This window comes from Zalophus californianus, chromosome X (genome assembly GCF_009762305.2).
Source record: "Zalophus californianus isolate mZalCal1 chromosome X, mZalCal1.pri.v2, whole genome shotgun sequence".
Taxonomy (NCBI): domain Eukaryota; kingdom Metazoa; phylum Chordata; class Mammalia; order Carnivora; family Otariidae; genus Zalophus; species Zalophus californianus.
The window spans coordinates 97,005,546-97,018,535 of NC_045612.1; the positions used below are offsets into that span (position 1 = coordinate 97,005,546).

At 37.2% G+C, this 12,990-nt stretch overlaps 1 protein-coding gene across 1 annotated transcript in view; it reads right to left on the minus strand.

Moving 5' to 3' along the window:
• PRRG1 (proline rich and Gla domain 1) overlaps positions 1–12,433 on the minus strand; it is a 173,105-nt gene extending 160,672 nt beyond the window's left edge. The window contains exon 1 of the mRNA XM_027607466.1: positions 12,367–12,433. The gene's annotated coding sequence lies outside the window, so the exon portion shown is untranslated. The remainder of the gene's footprint in view (positions 1–12,366) is intronic.
• Between the last annotated feature and the right edge of the window lie 557 nt (positions 12,434–12,990).

The following is a 12,990-nucleotide window of genomic DNA, read 5'->3' on the forward strand; positions in this document are numbered from 1 at the left end:
ATTACTTACAGAAAAAGAAACCAACCTATAAGAGAATCCCTCATTAGAAGCGATTAGGATTGGAATTGGTTTGTTAATTGGCAAAGTTGTCTATAGTAGAGAATTGAAAAATTTATTTTAACATAAAACTACATGAACATTCAGTTATCAGTCTTTTGACATAAAGCCTAGGACTCTTCTTCAAGTATGATTCCACCAATAGATGGTCCAGATAGTCATTCTTGAATAAACCACATATATAGTAACAGTAATAGTATTAACAATAATAATTGAGCACATACTATGTGTCAGGCACTTCTAATCCTCCCACTATCTCTTTGAGGTAGCAATTGTTATCATTCTCATTTTTATATATGAGGTTAAGAAACTTGCCTAAGGATACACAGTCAGTAGTAGAGATAAGGTTAAAACACAGGTTTCTGGCTCCCAAGTTTACACTCTTAACTGGCACATCATCTCTAATCTCCATTTCTGAGTGTCCTTAGGGAAGGGCTTTAAGAAACTGAAGACATTTATGAAGCAATCTAGGAATTCTTCCGTATTTTTATGATTTTTTCAAAACTTTTAAGTTGTCTCCCCCATACATTAACAGCAATTTGTATTAGCTATTCATTTGTATTAAATTTTACAAAGCATCTTCATGGAAACAAGGGTTTGTTTTTTTTTTCAATTTCATCAATTTATGAAACATTTAGTCAAAGTGTGGAATTAAAACTGTACATACAGGGATGCGTGGTTGGTTCAGTGGGTAGAGCATTTGACTTATGATCTTGGGGTTGTGAGTTTGAGCCCCACACTGGGCGTAGAGCTCACTAAAACAAAACAAAAACTGTACATATAAAATCACAATCTTTGTAGGATGCCTGGCTGGCTCAGTTGGTAGAGCATGTGACTCTTGATCTCAGGATTGTGAATTTGAGCCCCACACTGGGTATAGAGATTACTTGAAAATAAAATCTTAAAAAAACCAAGAATTACAGGGTGCCTGGGTGGCTCAGTTGGTTAAGTGTCTGCCTTCGGCTCAGGTCATGATCCTGGAGTCCTAGGATCGAATTCCCGGTTGGACTCCTTGCTCAGTGAAAAGTCTGCATCTGCTCAGAGTCTGCATCTCCCCCTGCCCCTCCCCACCATTTGTGTGCGAGTTCACGCTCTCTCTCTCTCACAAAAATAAATAAATAAAATCTTTAAAAAACCCCCAAGAATTACAATCTTTGTTATCAAATTATGGATGTATATTATTTATTGAAATAATTTATTGAAATAAATCAGTTTGGGAAAAAGCACAACTATTTTTAGGGCAGACAACTTAACTGGCAGGATCAGAAGTAGGCATGAGTATCACTACCAGGGAATATTCAATATGCTGTGGACACTGGTTAGTATCTTTTACAGTTAAGATGGAGATCATCAATGAATCCATAACTCCTTCAGGAGGAGGTCAGTTAAGAGAGTTTCTGCCATATTTAAATTTCCTCTGTGTTTTAGCACAACCACAAGCGATATAGTAATGGCTTTTCAGCTGAGACCGAGTGTAGTACAAGTAGTATAATGATGATATGTATTTTTTTAAAAAGATTTATTTATTTAAGAGAGAGAGAGAGATTGAGCTGGAGAGGGGCAGAGGGAGAGAGAGAATCTCTCTCTTTCTTTGAAGATTTTATTTATTTGAGAGAGGAAGACAGCATGAGCAGGGAAAGGTTGGGGACAGAGGGAGAGGGAGAAGCAAGCTCCCTGCTGGAGCCCAGTGTGGGGCTTGACCCCAGGACCCCGGGATCATGACCTGAGCTAAAGGCAGACACTTAACTGACAGAGCCACCCAGGCACGGCAGGAGAGAGAATCTTAGGCAGGAGGGAGAATCTTAAGCAGGCTCCTCAACCAGCACGGAGCCTGAACTTGGGTTTTAATCCTAGGACCCAGAGATCATGACCTGAGCTGAAACCAAGAGTAAGACACTTAACCAACTGAACCACCCAATGTTATGTATCTTAACAGTACCTTCACATGCTTCTAGAGGAATGTGTTGTATTTTCTGTTTTTTTTTTTAAGATTTTATTTATTTATCTGAGAGAGAGACAGAGAGAGAGAGCACAAGCAGGGGGAGTGGCAGGCAGAGGGATAGGAAGAAGCGGGAGCCCGACTTGGGGCTCTGGGACCACAACCAGAGCCGAAGGCAGATGCCCAACCAACTGAGCCACCCAGGCACCCGTATTTTCTGTTTTTATTAAAAGCCTAACATGTTAGATATTTGATTTCATATATATGCATATATATGCATAGCCTTTTTATATACATATATCGATAGCTTTTTTATATACAAAGCCTTTATATATGTGTATATAGGAATATATAGAAAGAGCCTTTTCTTTAGCTTTCAGATCTATTTAAACTGGCTCACTATATAGGTTTCTTATTGTTGTAACAAATTACCACAAATTTACTGACTTGACTTGAAATAATATATATTTGTTTTCCTACAGTTCTGGATCTCAGAACTGTCTAAAATCTTTAAAAAGTCTGAAATCAAGGTGTTGTCAGGATTGTGTTTTCTGGAGGCTTGAGAGGAGGATTTGTTTTCTTGCCTTTCCATCTTTTGGAGGTCACTTGTATTGTTTGGCTAGTGGCTCCTTTCATCTTCTTTACATTGCTCCCATCTCTTGCTTCTCTCCAACCTCTGCTTCCATTGTCACACTTCCTTTTCTGTTGCCAAGTCTCCCTCTGCCTCCCTCTTACAGGAACACTTGTGATTACATTTAAGGCCCACTTATATAATGCAGGCTAAGCTCCCCATCCAAGATCCTTAACTTAATCACATCTGCAAAGACCCTCTTACCCTGTTAGAGAATATATTCACAGGTTCCAGAGATTTGGATATGGATATCTTTGGGGGTCATTATTCAGCCTACATTACTTGGCTTAATTAGAGACTAATGAACTAATTTCCAAAAGTAAACTGAAAAACTAATCAGGTCAGTGTTTCAAACAGGAATGCCCAGAATGCCTAAACTATGAGAAATTAAACAGCAATTTAACTTTTAAAAGCAATTTATGAACCTTGGTAATGGAGATTTTTAGATTGAATTTGGGAATTTGTAGCATACATGGCTCATTTCTTTCAAAAACATAATCTATTTAAAACTTAAGGAAAAATCCTCCCTCCCACCTGCCTTCCCTCTTTCTCTCCTTCACTCTTAGCCTCTTCCCAGGCTTCCTGCCTTCCTTCTTTGAGTTATGCTCCTCCATAAATTATTTAATGGTTCTATATAAGTTCTTGAGCTTGTATAGTCATTTCTTACTCGATTTGGAACTCAATAATAAATAAACCTCCAGCTTGAATATGCATTTTCTGGTATCAATCCTAAATGGAAGGGCAGTGCTTATTTGAAAAAAAGGTGCTAGACTTACGTATAAAATATATAGCCAAAATAAATATAAACAGAATTATTTATTTATTTATTCATTTATTTTTGCATCTAGTGAGAAAATTGCCAGATTGCTCTTTCCCAACTTGGGCTGTAAAATTAGATTAATTAGTTTTACCTCATGCTGTTTATTTCCGTCAGGAAGAATACTCCAAAGCACTTTGACTACTCTGAAGTCCCACAGGGCTCTTAGGGCTAATGTTATTAGCCTTTGGGGTGACATCAGTTTTTCTATATTGGGGGCTTATCAGCTATCTCTAGCATCTCTAGCTTTTTTCCTATCAAGAAACTAGCATTAGGGATTCTTCTTGATCTTAAGAGATTTTGCTTGTGGCTTATCACTTCCTTTCTTTCCCCTTAAAAATGTTAAAACTGTATCTTTATAATATTTTTACTCCATTTAGTTGCTTTATGCTCTTCTAATGTCAATGTCTCAAATCTTCCATTCTCTCCATTTCTACAGACTGCCTCCTCAACTAACCAGCTGTCCATGATTTTGTAGTGGATTGCTCTCTGTCTACTTATAAACATCATTAAGTTTTCAGTGTAAAAGTCTTTAAAATTGTTAACAGTGACTGAATGACAGCACTGAGTGATTTTTTTTTCTTTTGACTCTTTTGGGTATTTTTTTCATGTACTTTATATTGTATATATTCTAGAAAATACTATATGTAATATAATATATAGTAATATAATAATACACATTAGTATAAATGAATTATTTAATAAGTCAATTTATATTATATTATAATTTTATAAATAATGTATCTCATTCTAGAAAATACTATATATTATATTAAAATAATAGTTATTTTGCTAAAATTATCTATGGTGACAGAGATATTGATTCTTTTAGAAAATAGCTTTTGATGATTTCTGCACAAAAATACTGCATTGTATATAGAAGTCCAGTCTATTCCTGTATCTTTTAGTCTCTCTCCCCTTCCTCTCTGTATATATGCATGAAAGGAGCTAAAAAATACATAAAACTAAGTATGCTAAACATTTAGTAAAATTGAAGAAAGAGTTTAAAGTTAGATAGTTACAAAATATAAAGGAAAACACAAGAAACTATGAAAGATTAGCTAAGGTATTCTAAGTTTAAAAAAAAATAAAACCCAACTATAACAATGAAACAATATGTGCCTAGTAAGTCCAAAATCCAAGGTAGGAAATACTTTTAAAGGGAGAATCAGTAATGAGTGGAGAACATTTCAGGCTTTGGGATTCCTGAATGACTACGTTGTAGGCCTCTCCCACATGTTAGGGCAGATAGCCCCTAAAGAGGAAGGTCAAAGCCTGGTCTACTAGCCTTCCTGGGGATAAAGGGCAATCAGCACGAAGGCAGCCCCAGCTGCACCAACCCTCAGTGGCAGGTCCCCAGTGCTCCTACCCTCTATCTAGGCTGTGGAGTACCCTCCTGTATATAAAAACCACATATACTATATCTCTTATTGTACACCAACCCCACAGTCTATATTGCTTTTATAATATAGAGCAGGTTGCTAAGACTTCTGAGAAAAGGAAGCAGAAATAACATCTAAAATACCAGAAACCCCCCAAATATCATTCTGTCTGTAAATAAAGATATTATTCTTCATGGTAAGTCAGCCCTTTTGCTCGTTTTAGATCAACTGCATAAATGAGATGATCTTGGTCCTATCGGTATTCTTGTAATATGCAAGAAGTAGCAATGTGGAAAGTAGTATCTCTCTCTTATTAAGAAGAGAAATGTGGAGTAAAAATCGTATCTCTTAAAAAAACTGTCCCCCTTTCTTTTTAATAGCTTTGATTAAAAGAAGAATGTGGCACACACAATGCCACATGTTCATCATACATCTTTCTTTTCCTGGATACACAGAAAGAACATTTCCAACCTTCCTTGCAGAGATGGATTGGGATCACTTCACTGAGTTCTAGCCAATGGGTTATAGACAGAAATGCATGCCATTTCCAGGTCTGGGTATAAAAAGCCCATGTGTAAGCAACTCTCTGGCTCTTTCTTTCCCTGTAGCAGATATGCAAGCCACATGTTTACCTGGCAACATCACAATATGGTGGGCAACTAGATCCCTGAGTCACTAAATGGAAGAGAGCCCCTGCCAACACACATCATACTTTGAGGGAAAAAACATATACCAAGGTCCAATGTCTTTATATATAACAACTTAGAATCAAGGTCACAGCGTTTGTATTTGCCTCTCACCTTATGCCTTCTGTAATGCCACTTATTCTTTCTTCAAATGTCCTTAATGTATAGTATGAATTTCCAAGTAATTATCCTTCTATTTACCTATTATTTTTATTTTACAGACTTCTGAGAAATTCTATTTTTTTTTCTATATTTAAATGGCTTAAAGAACAGTCATCTTTGGTAGGCTCACCTTTATCAGGTAGATTATTTTTATTGTAATATCCCATTAGCAAAAACACCATAGAAACTTTTATAGTCACAAAGTTTATTTGACATTTGTAATATCTGAAATCACATAGAGATATAAGGTTTTGCTATTAGTATAGCTTAGTAGCTCTACAAGATCCAACCCTACTACAGGAAGCAATTAAAAACTCGGGAAAAATATTAAAAAATAATATAAAACAGTGACTGAGAGGCATAAGAGAATAAGCAAAAACATGTAGATCCTGGAGGAGATTTTGAAACTAGGAAGAAGAAACAGGGCACAGTGCCAGTTTCCCAACTTTCACCCTGAGGATGGAACAAAGATATCTCTACATGGAATGGCTAAAACTCTGATAGAAATTCTGCAGTATTTCTGGTCTGAAGAACCAGAGGTCAGAGTCCAGGGCAATCACAGCTCCTGGATAGCAAGGGGGTGACACTGGAAAGGAGAAAGAGGGGGAGTGCACCGATTTCTCCCTATAAACTTTGCTCAATTCTGTGGCTGACCCCTGAACCATACATGTGCTAGGGTAAGCTCCAATTACACAGCTAAATCTAAAAAGAAACCCCTGAAATTTGTGATGTTGCCACCTCAGGAGATTCAAACCATGCAGCCTGAAACCAACCAAATGCTGTACTTGATTTAAAAACAAACAAAATATCAAAATCAACTCTTCAGGAGACTATAACAGAATCTAGAGTCCCCATGACAGAACATTCGCAATATCCAGGGTAAAATTAAAGATCAGAACAAAGAGGAGACAAAGCAGAAAAAACATGGCCCAATTTTTAAGAGAAAGACAATCAACAAAGATGACCCAGTTGTCTAAATTATTAGTCAAGAGTATTAAATGAGCTATTTTAATTATTTTCAGGGAAGTAAATAAAAATACTCTCACAATGAATATAAAGACAGGGAATCTCAGCAAAGAAATAGGAACTATAAAAAAAAATCCAGTGGAAATTCTAGAACTGAAATCCTATAGAGTTCCAGTCTAACTCTCACTTATGAATTACAAAGTAAAATTAATTTTTCATAACATAGCAACAAAAGGAGCAAGGCACTCCCCATCACCCTCTACCCTTTTCTCCAAATTCCTATTCTGGAGTAGACACTGAGAAGAGTCTGAGGGTGTGGGGAGAACAATGTAAATAAAGAGTTATGGATTCACTTCCCTTCCTTAATGGAGTTTAAAGTCTTAGAAAAAAAAAAATTGTGAAGCTACATCCACTTACCTTTATCATGAGAAATGTAACAAAAAAAGTCTTCATTACAAATGATTTACATATTTTAACTGAACTGAGAGTATGGGAAAAGAATCCTTTCTGTGACAATATTGAAATTCTCTGATAGACATAATTATTTGTCATATCACTTCTATTTTAGTGACAGGTCATTCAACAGGCTTACACATTAGAGTAACTCTCTGCTAGTGAGAAAAACCTACACACGGTCCTCAAACTCTTCAGTATTCTCACTACTTTTCTTCTTTTGATCCTATCCTCTTCCAACTGTAGAGACCAAGGGCAGGTCTCCTCAAGATGGGCCACTTGGGCATGAAGATTATTTTGAGTTAAAAAGCAATCACAACCTAGCAGATTCAGGAAAAGCTCTCTGCTCCCACCCCAAACTGCCTCAAAAGAATTCAGACAGAGGACCTGCTCCAGGAAGAGAGCTATCACCACAAATAACTACATTATGATATGAACTAGGTATGGTGGACAGGGAGGAACCTAGCAAGGCCTGTTTGGCCAAAGTCCTCCGTGTTCCGTTGTTTCAGAGTGGCCCAGCAAACATTTGCTCACCAAACATTTACTCCTTTTCATCTTCTTGTGAATTGTATTCCTTCTCTTTGAAGTTCTAGACCCCTACATGCTTCTCCTTAGTTTAGGATGACATATATACCTCTTTTTGCCTGTCTTTGTAATTTCCATGTCTGGGTGGATTCCTGTAGACACACTGTTAAATTTGATTTTCTCCTGGTAATCTGTCTCATTCTTTGTCTAGAAGGACCTTGAAGGGAACAGGAAATTCTTGGTTCCCAACACAATTTTTCTCAAATCCCATTTCCCCTTAAGGCCAGTCTTTTAATTTCTCTTCCATTAAGAAACCATTTAGTTTATAGGAAAAAAATAAACTATCAACTAGTAAGTGGGTGGCAAGAAAAAGATAAGGGGGGCAGATGCTAAAGATACATAAATGTTACAGGACTCCTAGAGGAAGGGAAGAGTCTCAAGCCATACTCTCAGTAGATGAAATCTCTTCCTTAAATTCATTACTCATTTTCTGAGTACACCCTGTGAAGCTATATAAAATGGGTAACACACTGTCATAACATTGCATTTTATACATTCTGAAAAATCACATTGCTTTAAAGGATGAGAAAAACTTAACAGTGATGCTTAGAAGATATATACTGCATTATTGTTTTCCAACATTTTATATTGTGTTACAGTAGCTCTTCATGACATATTTATTATGGAATTGGCATTTTAATTCTATCTGATGTCAGGCATTGGCATTTTAATTCTATCTGATGTCAGGCATCTTTTCTTTTAATGTGATGATCTCAATGAACACTGCTTTGTTCTTCTGTTTTCAATTCAATTTCAGAACATACTGTGTGAATATTTTTCCTTCCTTTGTTCACAAATATTTAACAGCCCTCCAGCACCTAAAAAGAAGCCTAGACAAAACACAGACTGATGTTGTAGTAAAGGTAATGTTACTATAATTTTAAAAGATGACATTCATTAATAACACGATCCCTTGCTCTCTTCTCACTTTCTCCCATGGTTGCTGTTTTTGGAAGTCCACAGGAGATCTTCCTGTGGCTTCTTCGATTTTTTTTTCCTCACAATTCTCAGAACAAAGAATAATTGTGCCTCAAGGCTAAAGGAACAATGACACTTCTGCTTATTTTTCTTTAGAAGTGCACTATTGTTTCTGCTGTGTACATTCCCCTGCCTTCCTGATTCCCTTCCAGAATTTTTTTATTGTGTAAAATGTTTGTTACAAGCTGATGTATTGAAATCACAGATTGCAAATATATTTGGAGGTTTGTTTATCTTGTCAGAACAGGAGTGAAATGCCAAGTCTTTCCACAACTTTCTGATGAAACACATTAACGCTGTACTGCTTTTTAAAGTAAAGCCTGTGAAGGTAAACTGCCTGCGGAAAGTGGCTATGCCCACTGTCTCCAAGACCACCCTGACAGCCAGAGATTCACTAAGAGGACTCATGGGACGCTACGTATAGTTGTACACATGGCTAGGATTTATTTCAGTGATGTAGCAGGATATACAGCCAGATCATGAGGGAAAAGACACAGGCAGAATCTGGAAGAATCCATGTGCAGGCTTCCTTTTGCTTTCTTTCTCCCATGAGGAGTCACTCAGAGCACACTACCCGCCCCCGCTCCCCCCCACCCACAACAAAAATGGAGCAACAGGTGCATGATGTTTCTGCCCTGAGAAGCCCATTAGAGACTCAGCATCTGTAGTTTGGCTTCTCATCTGAGTCCAGGGGCCTGCAGGTGGTGCTGGGGTGGGGGACACTGGGTTGCATCTGTGCACTCACACTCACACTCATGTGCTTGTGTGCATGTGTGTGTGCACAAACAGGTGTGCGTGAGGGTTGAGTCAGGCAGGTACCCTCTACCAATCATATATCAAATTTCCAGATTCCCAGAAGGGAAGCAGGGGTTCAGCATAAACCACATCATTTGCATGAATAATTTAGACACAGTAAGCCACTCTTATCAGTTCTGGGAATAGTGGGAGCCCTCCTGAAATCCAAGTTCACAGATGCCAGCCAAGATCCCACCTCATAAACAGACTGTTCTTAGGATAGCAGTCTCAAGCATGGTATCTTAACTTTGTTCTGTACAGTGGCTAACCAAGCTAGCCTTGCAAATAGAAAATTCTCGAACACCAGGAATTCACTGATAAATAAATGTCCTTTATACTGCAGGCTACCCACCTCAGCAGTTATTGAAACAGCAATTCATTTTCTGGTTGCAAATTGATTTTCCAATGCAATTTATCAGCTTTTCTTTATGAAGGGAATGTAAACTGAAAAGCCACATTAAAAAACAATTGATCTTACAGTTTTCTGTCAATAGTCTCATAACTGGCTTGTCAAGATATTCAGTTAACAGGATGCCGGCATTAATAGGAGTTAAAATGTAATTCATCTCTGATCCTATTGAAAACTAAAAGCCTAATAGGATACTCTGGCTACTGTAAGTCTTGTGGAATGCCTGGAGGTTCACTTTTTAATAGGTGAGTTGAAGCTACTGCATATTCTTTGTTGCTCATCTCTATATTTAATAAAGAAGTTTTTGACATACCTTTCAGTTTAACTCAATTATTTTTTTTAAAGATTTCATTTATTTGAGAGAGAGCGCTAGCGAGACAGCACAAGCAGGGGGGAGGGGCAGAGAGAGAAGCAAACTCCCCGCTGAGCAGGGCTCCATCCCAGAACCCCAAGATCATGACCCAAGCTGAAGGCAGATGCTTATCCCACTGAGCCACGCAGTGCCCCTAACTCAATTATTTTTTATAGTTATTTTTCTGTTAGCGTTAGAATTCAGCTGCTTATCTTTAAGCACAACTGTTTTTACATTCTTTTAATCCGAAAAGTCGGCTACTCACTACTTACATACTTTAAATGTAGACATCATTGTATTGGACTCATTCTACTAGTGGGTAGGTGACAAATGACCCTTTGGGCAAGTTATTCCTACTCTTATCTCATTGGGATATTTTGTCTGGCCCTAAGTAACCTTTCTTTAAAAAAGTTATTTACTCAGGGATTCCATGGGGGTAAGTTCAGTTCAATAATGAAAACTGTCCTATTTTACTTTCTGGGGTTTCGTCCGACTGAGGATAAGTAATATTTAGGAGCACCTGTTCTGGTGCCAGGGAGACTGGAATCTAAGTGCTTTCTCTGCTACCTATTGTGTGATCCTGGTTAAATCTCTTAATCTCTCCTCAATCTCCAAATTTGTAAAATAGAGGGGAAATAATAGCTCCTCCTTCTGAGCACTGAAAGGATTAAATAAGTACATAAAACTTAGTAAATTAAGATACTGATTTTTGTTGTTGGTTTTTGGTTTTTTGCCTTCTTTAAAAATTTTAATTTTTAAAATTTTTATTGCAATTCAATTTAATTAACATAGAGTGTATTATTGTTTCAGAGGTAGAATTTAGTGATTAGTGATTCATCAGTTGCATTTAACACCCAGTGCTCATTCCATCAAGTTAAGATATTGTTTTGATGATGATGACAGTGATAATGATTCCATGACTATGGGTAATTCAGAGTTAGCTTTAAATGCAAACACTGACTTGTACAGCTGGTATTACCAATGTTAACTTAAAAAAATATATATATAGTCCATGCTTACAATCTAGTAAACTTGACAGATTATATATAGGTATATAGATACAGATTACATATAGATTATATATAGAATTTACTCCCTAGTCAAAGTACATTTTTAAGGTATTACTCTGGATTAAAGCAAGCAGTTTGAATACTGATATGCACACAATGAACACCAGGAACAAAAGACATTACAGAAAAATGTACTTTAGGAATTAAATATGAGTTTAAGATAATACAAACCACTCAGGGGAAAATTTCACTTATGTCTGCATTGTCCTGAAGTAGGAATGAGACTGACATTTTTATGCAGTTTTTTCTTAGACAACTGAAATATTTGAAACTTATATAGAATGGTGATTATGCTTGTGATTATGGTTTTAGAAAAGTACACTAGGTATGAAATTTTAAAGACTGAAAAAAATTGAATTTGTATAATTTGAGTTAAAGGGTTGAGATTATTTATTTCAGGTTGATTTGTATTTTTACACTGTGAAATGCTAAATATTTTAAATTATTTCTTTTGAAGCAACAGTTTATGTTTATGGTTTTTAGAACAGGAATTCAAAGATTTCATGTACCCTGTTGAAGTTAAGCATAGGCATCCGACTTGTTTTAGCCAAAAGAATGTGAGCAGAAGTGACTCATTTCTGAGCTACAGCTTTAATAGCCAGTACACGATTGCCTCATCCCCCTTTTATGTGCCATGGTGATAGTAGAGCAACTCTCCAGATGCTGGCTGCTCTCTCAGCCCAAGTCAGCCAGAGAAGAGAGTTATGGAGTAGAGACCCAGCCTCCCCATGACAGACAGGTTATATGAGCAAGAAATAAGCCCTTGCTGTTATACATTGTCACAAGGCTGGGCTTCTTTGTTACTGCACAAGACTTTACCTATCCTGACCCAGGTTAGCCAATACCTTGGTTTCAACCTTGTGGGCCCAGAGTAGAGAAATCTGCTGATCCAACCCATACTTTTGACCTACAGGACTGTGAGATAATAAATTTGTGTTGTTTTAAGCTGCTAAATTTGTGGCAATCTCCTATGTCAGCAATAGAAAACTAATACAGGGAATAACAAAGTCAAAGCAAGATATACATTTAAAAAGATATTCAAGTACGTATTTTGAAAAAAGAGAAAGTCACAGATAACAATTACCTTTGATCTGATTCCAATTTCAAACGTGTGTTGAGGGTTGACTATGGTGCCAGACTGGAGGCAATGAAACTAGAGTCCTGTTCACTTGGACTGTTAAGGGAACCAATCTCACAGGACCAGCCTCACAGGCTCTGGCACATGTAGCCCTTCCCTCTGCCCCACAAGCCATGAAGCCTCACAAACATGTGCCTATTGGAGGCTCCATCCTGCCAGTCCACCATGCTATGAATAGACAGCTACAACTTACTGACAGTTGCCAAGGGTCAAGATGAGACATGAATCAAAGCTATAAATACCTGTTCGTAATATAAAGAAAGAACAAAAACAATTTACCACCCCAACAACATTTTGCACCACAACTGATCCTAATGGGGATACTGCTTTTGAAATTAAGATATCCACAGAACATCTATGCAAAATATGTGTTTCTCATATACTTGCTAGGCCAAACAGAAAACACAATGCCTGAATCTCTCTCTTGTTTCAGCAAAAAGGAGAAATGTGTCTTCTATCCAGCCTTTTGCACTCTGACAGAAGTTGCTTAAAGCAGCCCACAGCCAGGTAAAAACCCAAGAGATATAGATATTAATTGTAATTTACTTTACTCAAGAAAAGGAGGAAGAT